The 11,427-nt window shown below is 50.1% G+C and overlaps 1 long non-coding RNA gene across 1 annotated transcript; it reads right to left on the bottom strand.

The window, feature by feature from the left end:
• Positions 1-114: 114 nt before the first annotated feature.
• Positions 115-6,309, bottom strand: LOC142359969 (uncharacterized). The gene is made up of 2 exons (XR_012762751.1): positions 5,425-6,309; positions 115-4,325 (listed from the first exon to the last, which is right to left on the bottom strand). It is a non-coding gene; the product is annotated as an uncharacterized LOC142359969 (long non-coding RNA).
• Between the last annotated feature and the right edge of the window lie 5,118 nt (positions 6,310-11,427).

The following is an 11,427-nucleotide window of genomic DNA, read 5'->3' as shown; positions in this document are numbered from 1 at the left end:
ACAAGCTTAGAATCTGGCCTTCAGATCATGTTATTTTTCTAATTCAACTGGGTCGTATTTTTAAATTCACGTAGTGGTCAAAATGATCCAATAAATGCCAGCACACGCGAAACATCGAATGCACACATTTTAATTTTTTTATTTAGTGGCTCTTTTTTTTATTTAGTGGCACATTTTTTTTTATTTAGTGGCCCATTTTTATTTTTTTGCTGACTGCAGGACGGAGAGGTTTCATATTGGGACATCAACGTCTGTTTCAGCAATGGGAGGCATGACAAAGCCAGGTTATAATCTGGGTGCTGATTACGGCATCGAAACACGTTGGCTCAGCACGGGGTAGATTTGGATCTATAGGTAGATAAACTTTTTAGTGGCCTATGGCTTGATTTCAGCAGAGAGGAGGTTGTCACCATCTTTGTGCTAATTAAGGAAACGGCATGGGAAACTCCACGGCAGATACAGCCAGAGCTCAGGAAGCGTCGTTGCCCCTCAGTGTTTTTTGTAACAGCCAGTTTGTCTTGAAGTGGAGAAGCAGCTTCGTGTCTTAACTGTATTTCCAAACTGCGCTGCAGCTCATTTGGGTCTCCTCCCAGTCTTGTGTTTTTACCTGTTTCTGGAGGATGGGTTGAGCAGTTGGGTCACAAACACATCAGAAGCGTGTTTTAGCTGTATTCGGGGCCGGGAGTGCAGGGTTAGATTCTCTGCCTTGACTGGGTTTATTTGTGATGTTGGCAGTAGCTGAACACCGAGAAATAAACGCAGGCTTGTGCTCATGCTTCACCAGAGGAACTTCCTTGCTGCTGAAAATAACGCTTCTGCCCAACAGTAGCTCTCTTTTTTTCATTCAGGCAGTGTTTTGGATACGTTATGCTGCGCTTAACATATTCCCGTGTTCAAGCTCCCGAGAAGGCAGGCTGAAACGTTGCCAACTCTATTAAGTTACACTGAGTCAGCTGCTGTGATTTTACCTTTGCTCTTGGTCAAAGTATTACACTCTATTATGTTTTTGTTCTTTTTTTAATACGTAAGAAATCGCGATACAAATGTTTGTTCCGTGTGCCTACATTTCCTCCTACTTCAATGACAAAACCAGCACTCTATAGTCATTATTAATAAGACAGGTACACCTAGAAGCTCTTGATGTTTTCCCAAGGGATTCAGAGCCCAAACATAAAGGATAAACAAAAATGGGAGAAATTGAGTACCTGTATTTGCATTTAAGAACAGGGAACTGAGGTAACCACGATTAAAGGGGCACTTAATTCCTTCTTATTGAAAGGCCAAACAAAGAAGTCTTCAGTGAGGCTAAAATAGACCCAGGACCAGCAGGTCTGTGCTCTGCAGGCGGCTCCGAGCTTGGTTCTGCCCACCAGCCCCAGCAGTGCCTAGGCCAGCACAGCCATATGACCGCGTGCCCCTCCGCGCGAGCTCAGGCCAGCAGCCCAGCTCTTTGCCAGCACCTTCATTAGGTCGGCACGGTTCTCCTGTTCCCGGTGCAAGGTTCTCCCGGAGCTGCTGGCCTTCTGCCACCTCCGCTTTAATAAGAATTCTTGCTGAATTGGCGTCTGCAGCGTGAGCTTGTGGTGCCTGCTTTGTGTTGACGGTTGAAGGCCTCCAGAATGGCAGCTGCAGAGAAACGGCCGCCATGTGTAGGAGGTCACGGCAGACCTTCCCCACGTGCCGGTCCGTGGGAAGAGTTTTGCAGCTCTTACAGGTTGAAGGTGGAGTCAGCTATAACCTGACTTACCTCCCTTGGCATTCTGAAGTCTGGTGGAGCATGATGCATGATGACACTTACTCTGCCTTTGCAAGTAGGAGGCTGCCTTTACGCCGAAGTGTCTCATCGGTGAACCTCACCTCGATGCAGAGTGCTTATTCAGATGTAACCACGAAAATGAGCGCTGGCTAAATAATGCCTCCGACTGAAAGGATCCACTGAAGCTCGTTATAATAATCTTAATGACTTCCAATTCAGCTGTGCCTGTGATACCAGAGTGCAAAGGCAATTATGGAAGTGCTCAATGCTATTATTATTTGATATTAGTGACAGGGTGGGGGTGAGACCTGGTGAGTCCTTCCCCCGTCTGGCCTAGAGAGGAATGAGGGTTGCCCCCATCCCCCCACCCTGTCACGGCCAGGGAGGAAGGAAGGAAGGGAGGAAGGGCTGTGCGGGCAGGGCTGGGCCAGGACTCCGCTCCCTCTCCCACCTGTGGCACCTTGGCTCGCTCCTTGCCGCCCTGGTGTCAGGACCTGGCTCCTTTGCATAGCAGGAGCTTTGGTGGAGGCGCAGCAAACTGGAGGAAAGGCACCACCCTTCCTGCCTCCATCTTGGCAGCAGAGCAGGAAAACATGCCGTCTCTCTCTGTCCCGTGCTGGTTTTGCTGGTTTTTGCCTCCGTTTGCTCTGTCCCTCCTGTGGCCCTCTGGTACTACCCAACGTTGCTGAATTTTCCCTTCATGCGCTCACCTTGACCACCAGCACAAGCACTCCTTGGCTTGCATGGGATTTCCATTTCTTCTGCGTTGGCGGTTCAGACTCTGAGGATGAGGGGGAGCATTCAAACCTGGCTTTTTAGGGGTCTCCAGCCAGGTGACCTTCTGAGGTCCCTTCCAGCCTCAATTGTTCTGTGGTTTGTAGTCCCTGGCTCACTACCGGCGTTGTTCCAGCCTGGGAAAGTGCTAACCCTTTGACCCGTGAGGAGTTTTTAAGGAAACGGTGATAACTTACATGGTTACCAGCTTGCTGCCTGACTTTTGCGTAGGGCCCGGCAGACTCCATGATCCACGGGAACCCTCCGTGGGAGAGACCTGCGCGGCGGTGATTCAGACTCCAGCCATCGCTTGGCCCAGAAAAAGGCTTGATGACATGCCGAGGCTGGGACACACCAGCAGTGATTACGAGGTGATTCACTGCCTGTGCTCTGCCATTCAAAACATCTTCTGCGTTGCACAGGCAGGGTCTTTCATGGAGGCTGCAATGGGGGAGTGATATTTGCACCTTCAGCTGCTGCCTTCTCATCCTCTCCCTGCCACGGTATGGCCAAAAGTCTCGTGCAGCCAGGCACCCCAGTGCCCCCCCCACGCCAGCCTGTGCAGCGTGGAAGCACGTCATTGGACTTCGATGCCAAACCGAGGGGCAGGTGGGAACTCAAAGCCCTTTAATTCTCTGTGCTCCAGCCTGTAATTTGCACGTCATTCTTCAAAACGCTCATAAATTCTTTGCACTGCTCTTCCCACTTCCATTTTTCCTGCTGTCAGAAACGCGGAGCTCACACAGCCCAGACTGCTTCTGCGTTTCTTTTATAGAGCGGCACATAGCCTGCCGTCTCTTTTCTCATGCTGCTGCCTACACTTTCCTTCTCCCTGTTCCGCCCACCTTTTTGTCCTCTGCTCTTCCTCTCCTCCAGATGTTCTCCTGCCGGATGCATGCACTCATATGGTTTCACCAAAACGGTCTGACCGCACTGACTCCATCCGTCTCATCCTGCTGACCACTTCCCAAAGCGCTGGTGTTACTGCGTGCGGAGCAGGGCAGCGCTCGGCACCGGGGAAGTGCCATTTTTCCTGACCTGGGAACTGATACCGCTCGCGGCAGTTTGCTGGAGGCACTGGTGAGATCTGAGGCACGGAAAGTTGACTCACGTTGGCTGGGGCTCACAAACGTGTTGGGGCTAATAACACACACGGCTTGTGTTGTGCTTTCCCTGAAGCAAAGTTGAGCAACGTGTTAGTTAACAAGTTAGGCATTACTCAGAGCTCCTGAACCTCGTGTTTTGCCGGTGACACAGTGGCAAACTTGTAGTACAAGGCTCCCGACATTTTCTGCGTAGTGTAATGGCCGAGCTCCAGCGGGGTTGTGCTCTGTCCTCTTCGTCTTACAGTTCTGCCTGGACATTTTTCAAATTTGAGTCTTCAGCTGTCATGCGCTCTTGCCAGCTATTCTGTCTGTCGAAGTAGCTAGGTGAGCTATCTCTGGAGAATCATCTATCCACCCGCTGAATTTAGCCCTTTATTCCTGTGAGCGAACTGTCTTCAAACCGTCTTTCAAACACATTTTACGTGCAGTAGTATTATTTGTGCTTTGTCTAAGCGTGTGCTAGCTATGGGTTCTCTGTGTGCTCTTGGGTATAACTGTGGTTTTAAGAACCCACCGCTGGTTATTCATAGCGCACATTTAGTCATTTAACAAACATGGTATTAGTTCTGCTCTCTAAGTGGATGACTAATACTCTTATAAATAGGAGGAATGTGATCTGAAAGGTCACGTGAATGTTCCCAGTGTGAACATATTCCCAAACTATGAGACTTCTCATTCCAGGAGCATGCCTGCAAAAACGAAAATGCTCATTACTAGGGAGAAGAGAAATGGTTCGAAACCCTTCCAAGCAATGTCTCTGCTTTAACTCAATCAACTTGCAATTGTTTATGGAGTTTTGCATTGCAGAAGTTTTTTGCAATGTTTGCTTTTCTCTGCAATCTCTCCTGACCTGCTTGGAAACATAGGAATTGCACCACTGGAACAGTCCTGGTCTCTCTCCTGTGCCAGTGCCCTCCCTTGGAACACAACAGGACCTGAATGTTTCCTAAAGTAGATATAAGAAACACCATTTAAGTTGCTTCCTAACCTCTTTCACATCCCATTGGAAAGCAAGACAATGCCTAACGCTGGGTTCCAAAGGACATGAGAAGAGTGCACAGTGCAGGTTTCTGCACTGCCTGTAAACCGACGGCTTTCCTCAGCTCAGTTCCGTGGAGAGGAGATGCTGTGCTGCCCAGGCGGTGGAGGAGGAATGGGGGGTGCTGCCTCGGAGGGGGGGTGCTTGTTATTGCAGCCTCCCGAGAGGTCGGCTCTCTCTGTCGGGGAATGTGGGAGGTAAAATGCAGCAGATCAGCTATGCAGGCACCCTCGTCTTTTCATTTTTATCAAATGAAAACAAAATAACTGAATGCTGCTGCTCTCCTGCTGTTGCAAAGTTTGGTTTCTGCTCACAGGAGTAGAAGGCTAAGGAGGGACCGGTGGCCTCAGGACACCCAGCTTCATTTCACGGCTGCGCCACAGACTCACTGTGGGTATGTCTGTAGCGTACGCTCAGCCCAGATTTGAGCCCTGTCTGTCTTCACGCACCACCTGCTTGGCCAAGTGAAGTCCTCAGCTGGCCTGTGACACCCTCTTGGTCAAGCCTGAGGCCCTCCTTGGCCGGAGCAGTGAGGAGGGATCCATCATGCCAGGGCTGGGGCAGGAGGGTCCTGCAGAGGCTGCGTGCCAGGGTTTGGGCTGCTGCTGCCACAGTGATGCCAGCCCAGCGAGGCACCTCTCCCGCTTGCTGCGCTGTGAAGTCAAAATGAAGCCCTTCCAGTGGAGAAACAGGCAACCACAGCACCGTCTTCCACCCTGTCTACAGCTCAGGTATGCGCAGGTACTCACCTGGTGGTCTTTGGGCTGGTGGAGCAAAGCAGGGTGGGATGCTCCTGGGGGCAGGTTCAGCTCCCAGCAGGGAGGTGGTGCTGGCTGCATCAACGCTTCCCCACTGTAGGTGACCCTGCTTCAGCAGGGGGGTTGGACTAGATGACCTACAGCGGTCCCCTCCAACCCTGAACATTCTGTGATTCTTTGATTCACTGTCAAGTGGGCTGGTTCAAACCACCTGTAGCTGAACTTGGTTTGGCTTTGCACTGCAGCAAAGTGGAGGAGAGGTCTTGCACGGCTGGCTCAGAGATGTGTCCTGACCAAAACAGGGGCAGGTACGCTGGGTCACTGGCCAAAGCCCGAGGCACAAGCCTGGGTGGCATGGGGCTATGTCTGTGCTGATAAACCGGGCAGGGGCAGGAGCTGCGCTCTGCTTTGTGGCTGGGTAAGGCCGACTGGCCATGGTGTGACAGATAAACCCTCTTGCCCTCCAGAACCATGTGGCCACATACAGACCACCTACCAGCAAGAATCCTGACCCATGCTAACTACTGGACTGTGCTTGGAAATGGCTTGGGAGAGCACTGGTCGGTCTGGGCCAAAACTGTAGCTGGGATGGCACTGATTGCTGCAGGGACGGATGGTTGAGCTCCCTGGCTCCTGCCCTCGTTCACTGGCTTGATTTTCTGCTCTAGATGCAGCCAGTCTGGCTGGTGTCGGGCACGTTACCTGATGTGTGGTGTAAGACAGAGATGACTCTTCCAGCTTCACTGCTAGGCTTTGTGCCTCCGTGCCCCGGCTCGCGCGGGGTAGGGGTGCGTCCTTACCCACAGAGCAGTGAGAGGCTGCCAGAACTGGATCCGGGGGGAAAGCGGCGTGCGGTACAGGTGGGAGTCCAAATTCACTGCGGTGGTTTATAGACATCTGATTCAGTGAAGAGCTGGGCTCGTGGTATCCACATGCCATAAAGATGGTACTTCCAGTTCACAGACCTATCGTAATTTTGTCCCCGCTTCTTATACAGTTACAGAAATGCACTAGCATTAAAATATGTGGGCTAAAAGCAGCCAGTTGCGTCCTATATTCTTCTCCTGCCAACCTTTGTCTGGGCTTTAGGTTGCAGATCAGAAAGGACAGCTGAGGATCTGGATCCCCCCAAGCAGCCTATACGCAGTGGAGAAGTCCCAGAGATCTGACAGACTATACGTGATGTTTCTTTCCGAGCACGCAACATGTTTCCTAACTGCAGCAGCCTGGAGGTTTGATTTCAGTGGAAGATAGTGCATATATAAAGGATGCTGGATTGAGAAGTGCATATGCGAGGCTTATGAAATAGCGTGCGTGTCTGCATCTGCGTGCATTAAAATAACAGGGCAAAGGTGACTGCAATGTATTATTTACCTGCTGGCTCAGATTTATCTGCCTGCCTTAGGAACTCCTGGTTCTCGTCTCTCAGATTTTCCTTCCTAGCGAAAATTTCGGTGCGGAGAGCTGTGTGTGAGGGTGCTCTGCTGCAGCTAGCGTCGGGGGGCTGAGTGGTACACTGACACTGAAATCAGGGGTTCCACCCAGGTTATTCTGGGTGTGCCAACATTTGCTTGCTTCTGGGTGCATCTGGATTTCTCCTCTCCCTTGGTCAGTAGCAGAAGCATTTTTCTTATTGATGGCAAGCAGGTGGTGGGGGGGGGCAGGTCTGCTTGGTGGCTACTGGCCAGCTGACCATGGACGGTGATATAGACACAGGAAAAGATGTGAAGCAGGGAACAAATAGTGTAATTGCACCTGATAAGGATCAGCTTGACACTATGTGTGCTATAAACATATTTGAAACCTACACACGTAAACACATAAAAGCAAACACTCAAGACGTGCAATCAGGTTCTTCCACAGAGCAGCCACCATTGCACAAAGAAACAAAAAAGGGTTTTTTTTTATGCTGTGGTGCTGGCAGTCAGAGCTTTCCTTCCGACTGCGCCTGGGAGAAGAGTGTGTGAAGTGTGAGCAGAATAAATGATCGGTTCGTACCCAGCGTGGCAGACCCCCGTGCAGCACCTTCCTGTGCCGGCTGGGTCTCGGGGCCAGGCGTCACGACCAGTCGGAGGCAAAGCTCGTTACAGCAGAGCTTGGACAGCATCCTCAGGGGTGACTGTTGGAAAAATGCACCCACATCTTCCAGGTAAATCTTTTTTCAGCGCCGTTCAGCTCTTGCTCTCTACAAATGCAGACCTGGTCTTGTGTGTTGTGGGGCGGTTGCGCTGCTGAACGGGAGCCATCTTGCAAAGGAGGAAGGGGCAGCACCCACCCTCCTCCTGAGCTGCTGTCTCTTTCCTGGGGTTCGAGAAAAGCAGAAAGCAAGCCCCCAAAACCTTCTCCTTTTCCACAGTGACACAACAGAGCAGAACAGGATTTCCTTCGAAGCAGTAACAGGACAGGCTTTGCAGCATTCTTACAAGGGTGAATTCAGCTGCCAGAGAGCGGAATTTCCAAATGCGTTTCCCTTCCTACACATTTTCATCTCCATAAATCTGTGTCGGTTTTTAAAGAACCTATTTTGGGGGGGAGGGAGAGGGGACGGAACAAGCGCTGAGCTATTCAGAGCTGAAAGAAGAGATTCCTGCTGCCAGAGGTAAGGCTGCAGAAAAACGTGTCAGCGTGGCGGATGATCGTTCTCCTCTCCGAATGCCTCTCCTGAAGCATCAAGGTGTGCGCGTTTCTCCAAGGGGCTGTGCCTCTCCGAGGCAGTCTACGAGCTGCGTGCCGAAATGGTTGCCATGGCACTGCCTGAGTGGAAGTTAGAAAGCGTGATTAGCCGGAATTGGCCTAAATAGCTGAAGGGAAGGAAAAAAGAAGGAAAGAAAAAAAAAAGGCCAAGGACTTTCTGTTGTTTCTAACACAGATCTGTCAGCATCAGACCGTGCTGGGAAGAGGAAGCGGGGCTGAGGGAGAGGAGCTCGCAGGAGCGTGCTCTGCACCCCCATCACAGCTGGGACACCCCCAGTTGCTGGCAGCAGCACACGCTGCAAGGTCCCTCAGCGTTCGTCCCTTCACCCCCCTGCGCCCCGCGAAGGGGCTGTTAGCACAGGCCAGTCCCCTCGGGGTTGAATTGGGTGGAACAGTGCTTCTCTGGGGTCAGAGGCGAGGCCGGGGTGCTGCTCAGCCTTCAGTGATGCTCTTGTGGCCGATGCCTGGCGTAGCCACGTTACCAAGAGGGAAACTGGGCTGCAGAGGGGTTGCAAGGCTCACCCCGAGCGAGACAGAGGGCTGCTGGCCCGGGCGGGGGGTTAGCTGGTGAGCTCCCTGTCCCTAGAGCCGTTCCAGTTCTTCTGGCCTGCTAACCCACGTCTACTTGAAACGCGCCTCCGAAAGGCATCCCATCTTCATATGGAGCCCGAGAACTGGAGAATGCAGCCCTTTTTGTTAATTCATTGCAGTGGTTAATCACGCTAGCTCGTTAAAAAACAGAATTGCACATTATCGCTAATTTAAATGTGTGTGGTATTAGCTTTCAGCCTCTGGTGCATGCTGTGTTCTTCTCTGCTATATTTAAAAATAAAAATCACTTCTTGAGATCCTGTGGGTTTTTGCTGTGAAGTTTTCCTGTGCACGAGAGTCACTTTTGAGCTTGTTTCTGAAGAAGCGAAGAAGCCAAATTCTTTCTCTCAAAGGATTTTCTGTTAGCTCTTCTCAGGAAAAAGTAGAAGATCGGGAGACTAAGGTGAAGACATCTCAATACCAGGTCTGGATGGAAACATGTTCTCTAGGAGCTATGGAGTGCCATGCTAGGGTGCCAGATGCCCCGTGTAAAATCAACAGAAGAGATTTATGCAGACTGAGAGTATGCAGGGAGGTGTTTGGAGGAGCAGAACCCGATGGCCCAATTCTCTTCTCTCGTAGCTTTCTAAAATAGAGAAGTTTAATTTACATTAGCCTTGAGTGCTTTGGCTTCTTAGTCCTTTGAGGGAGATTAGATATGAATCTTCTCAGGCCGATCCATAACATCTGACCACTTACCAGGGATATTTTTCTCCCCTCGTGTCCTAAGGGATGAATAGGTTCCTCCTTTAAAAGGAGTACAAACCAGCAGTACTCACTGTAGTTAATGGGTGGCTGTTTTGGCTGGCAGAGCTGGGCTGAGGGAGATCGCATGGCGTGCACTTTAGGAGGGAGAAAAGAAAGACCCGGGAGACACCCATTTGCCCTGCATATCAGGTTGGCTTTTGCTGTTATTTGTAGGAGTCTCTTCCACTTCTTGCACCTCCTAAATCCTTGTCATCCAGGTTTGAGAGCTGGGACTCTCTTCTTTGGCACCAAGTCAGCAATACGTTTTGTAGCACCAGCAGCCATTCATATTTTACATTAACGTTCCTCTCTGTTTCTTTCAAGCAATAATCGTAAATATCAGCTTTCATTCCTAGAGCGCCTTTCATCCCAGGGGCTCCCAAAGCACTTTCCAAGCTTAACAAGCTTATTGTAGAGTACTCCTTTAGAAAGGGTGAAACTTGTTTCCCATTAAAGACTGGTTTTGGGAAGAAAAAGCCCGAATTATAATGTCTTCAATACACGAGGGAGGCTTTGCAGCTGTTATTTACTGTACGTGTTCCCTTACCGAAAAGGATTGCCTCCTGCTCCTCCATGCTCTCCGACTCCCCCAGCTTAATTCAGCTCAGTTACCTGGGGGAGAAGAGTGCACGTAATGAGAGCTGGTCGTCCCCTGTGATCCGAGGAAGTGCTTTTTGCTGGAATCACACTGCTGCCCTCGACAGTTTCTTCTGGCAACTCCGTTTCCATCCAGTCTATTTTCTCTTTATCTGGGCAAATGTTCTAGGGCAGAGTTGAATGTCCTCCCGTGGCTTTAGCCAAAGAGGTCACCATCCTATGATAAGGATCATAGGACAAACTGTAGACATCTTCAGGACAAAGTCAACCAGCCTAGTTGAAGTCACATTCCCTTGCAATGAAAGCAAAGTCACTGGCTTTGCACTGAAATGGCTCGCAATCTTTCAAACAGTCCCTTATTTGGCTCATCCGTGGGAGCAGTAAGCCCAGAAGAGAAGGTTATTGCTGGTCATTTTTGAACTGAAGAATTAGTTTCCTAATGAATCATGTGATTAACTTTCAGGCAGCTGGAATCTGACCAGTGTCAATTTTTCATTGGTTTCAGGAGGACTCGGTATGGTGGGACCTGGCCATCTCATGATGTACAGAGCTTCCTTCCACGCCGGCTGTGCGGGAACGTGGTCTCTGCTCCACTTGGTTGAGACAGGCCCAGGTGAGGCACATGAATTCCCGTTGCTTCTCCAAGGACACACCGAGAGCCTGTGGTAGAAGGGGGAACAAGAGCCCTCTCTCTGGTTCAGTGCTTCAACCACACAACCATAATGCATCGATAGATAGCTTTAGATGAAAGATACATCAAAGCCTATTTTTGGCTGCTGCCTTCAGAGGTAGTGCTGAATCTCCTGGGGGAATGCAAGTAGTGAGATACGCAAGTATCAAAATCTCCATCTTCTTGCTGTCTCCTCTCCTCCCTCACACCGGTCGGGTTCACAGGAAAGCCCTTTCTTGGTGGTGTTACGTCATCTATTCCCGTCAGTAGATTTTGGGTCAGAAATGCATTTTTGTTCTTTTGCAATGAGACGTTGCTGATTTCAACACTAACTCTGAAGATCTGTAAACTGGCAAAGGATCCAAAAAGAATAATGAACCAGCAGTTACTGTTTACATTGGCCACCTCGTAGAAGTGCTGGTATTAGCATTTCTGAAAGGATTCATTCATCACTGAAAAAAGGCTTGTACCTGTGAGTAAGAGCTGGCTTGGGAGGGCCGGTGTGCCTCCTTTCCTTTATCAGCGAAGCTTACAGACGTCAAGAGATGGTTTTGCAATGGATGTTAATGCGTATCTGTTATTTCAGGGTGAGAATAAGCCACTGAAAATATTCCATGCCTATTTCTGATGGTGTAATGAAAGCAGCAGTAAATTTAAAGAAAGATCTTTTTTATTTTCATGTGTCTTATTTGTTT

This window comes from Opisthocomus hoazin, chromosome 2, assembly GCF_030867145.1.
Source record: "Opisthocomus hoazin isolate bOpiHoa1 chromosome 2, bOpiHoa1.hap1, whole genome shotgun sequence".
Taxonomy (NCBI): Eukaryota; Metazoa; Chordata; class Aves; order Opisthocomiformes; family Opisthocomidae; genus Opisthocomus; species Opisthocomus hoazin.
The sequence above is the reverse complement of the archived record's forward strand: the minus strand, read 5'-3'. Positions and strand labels throughout refer to the sequence as shown.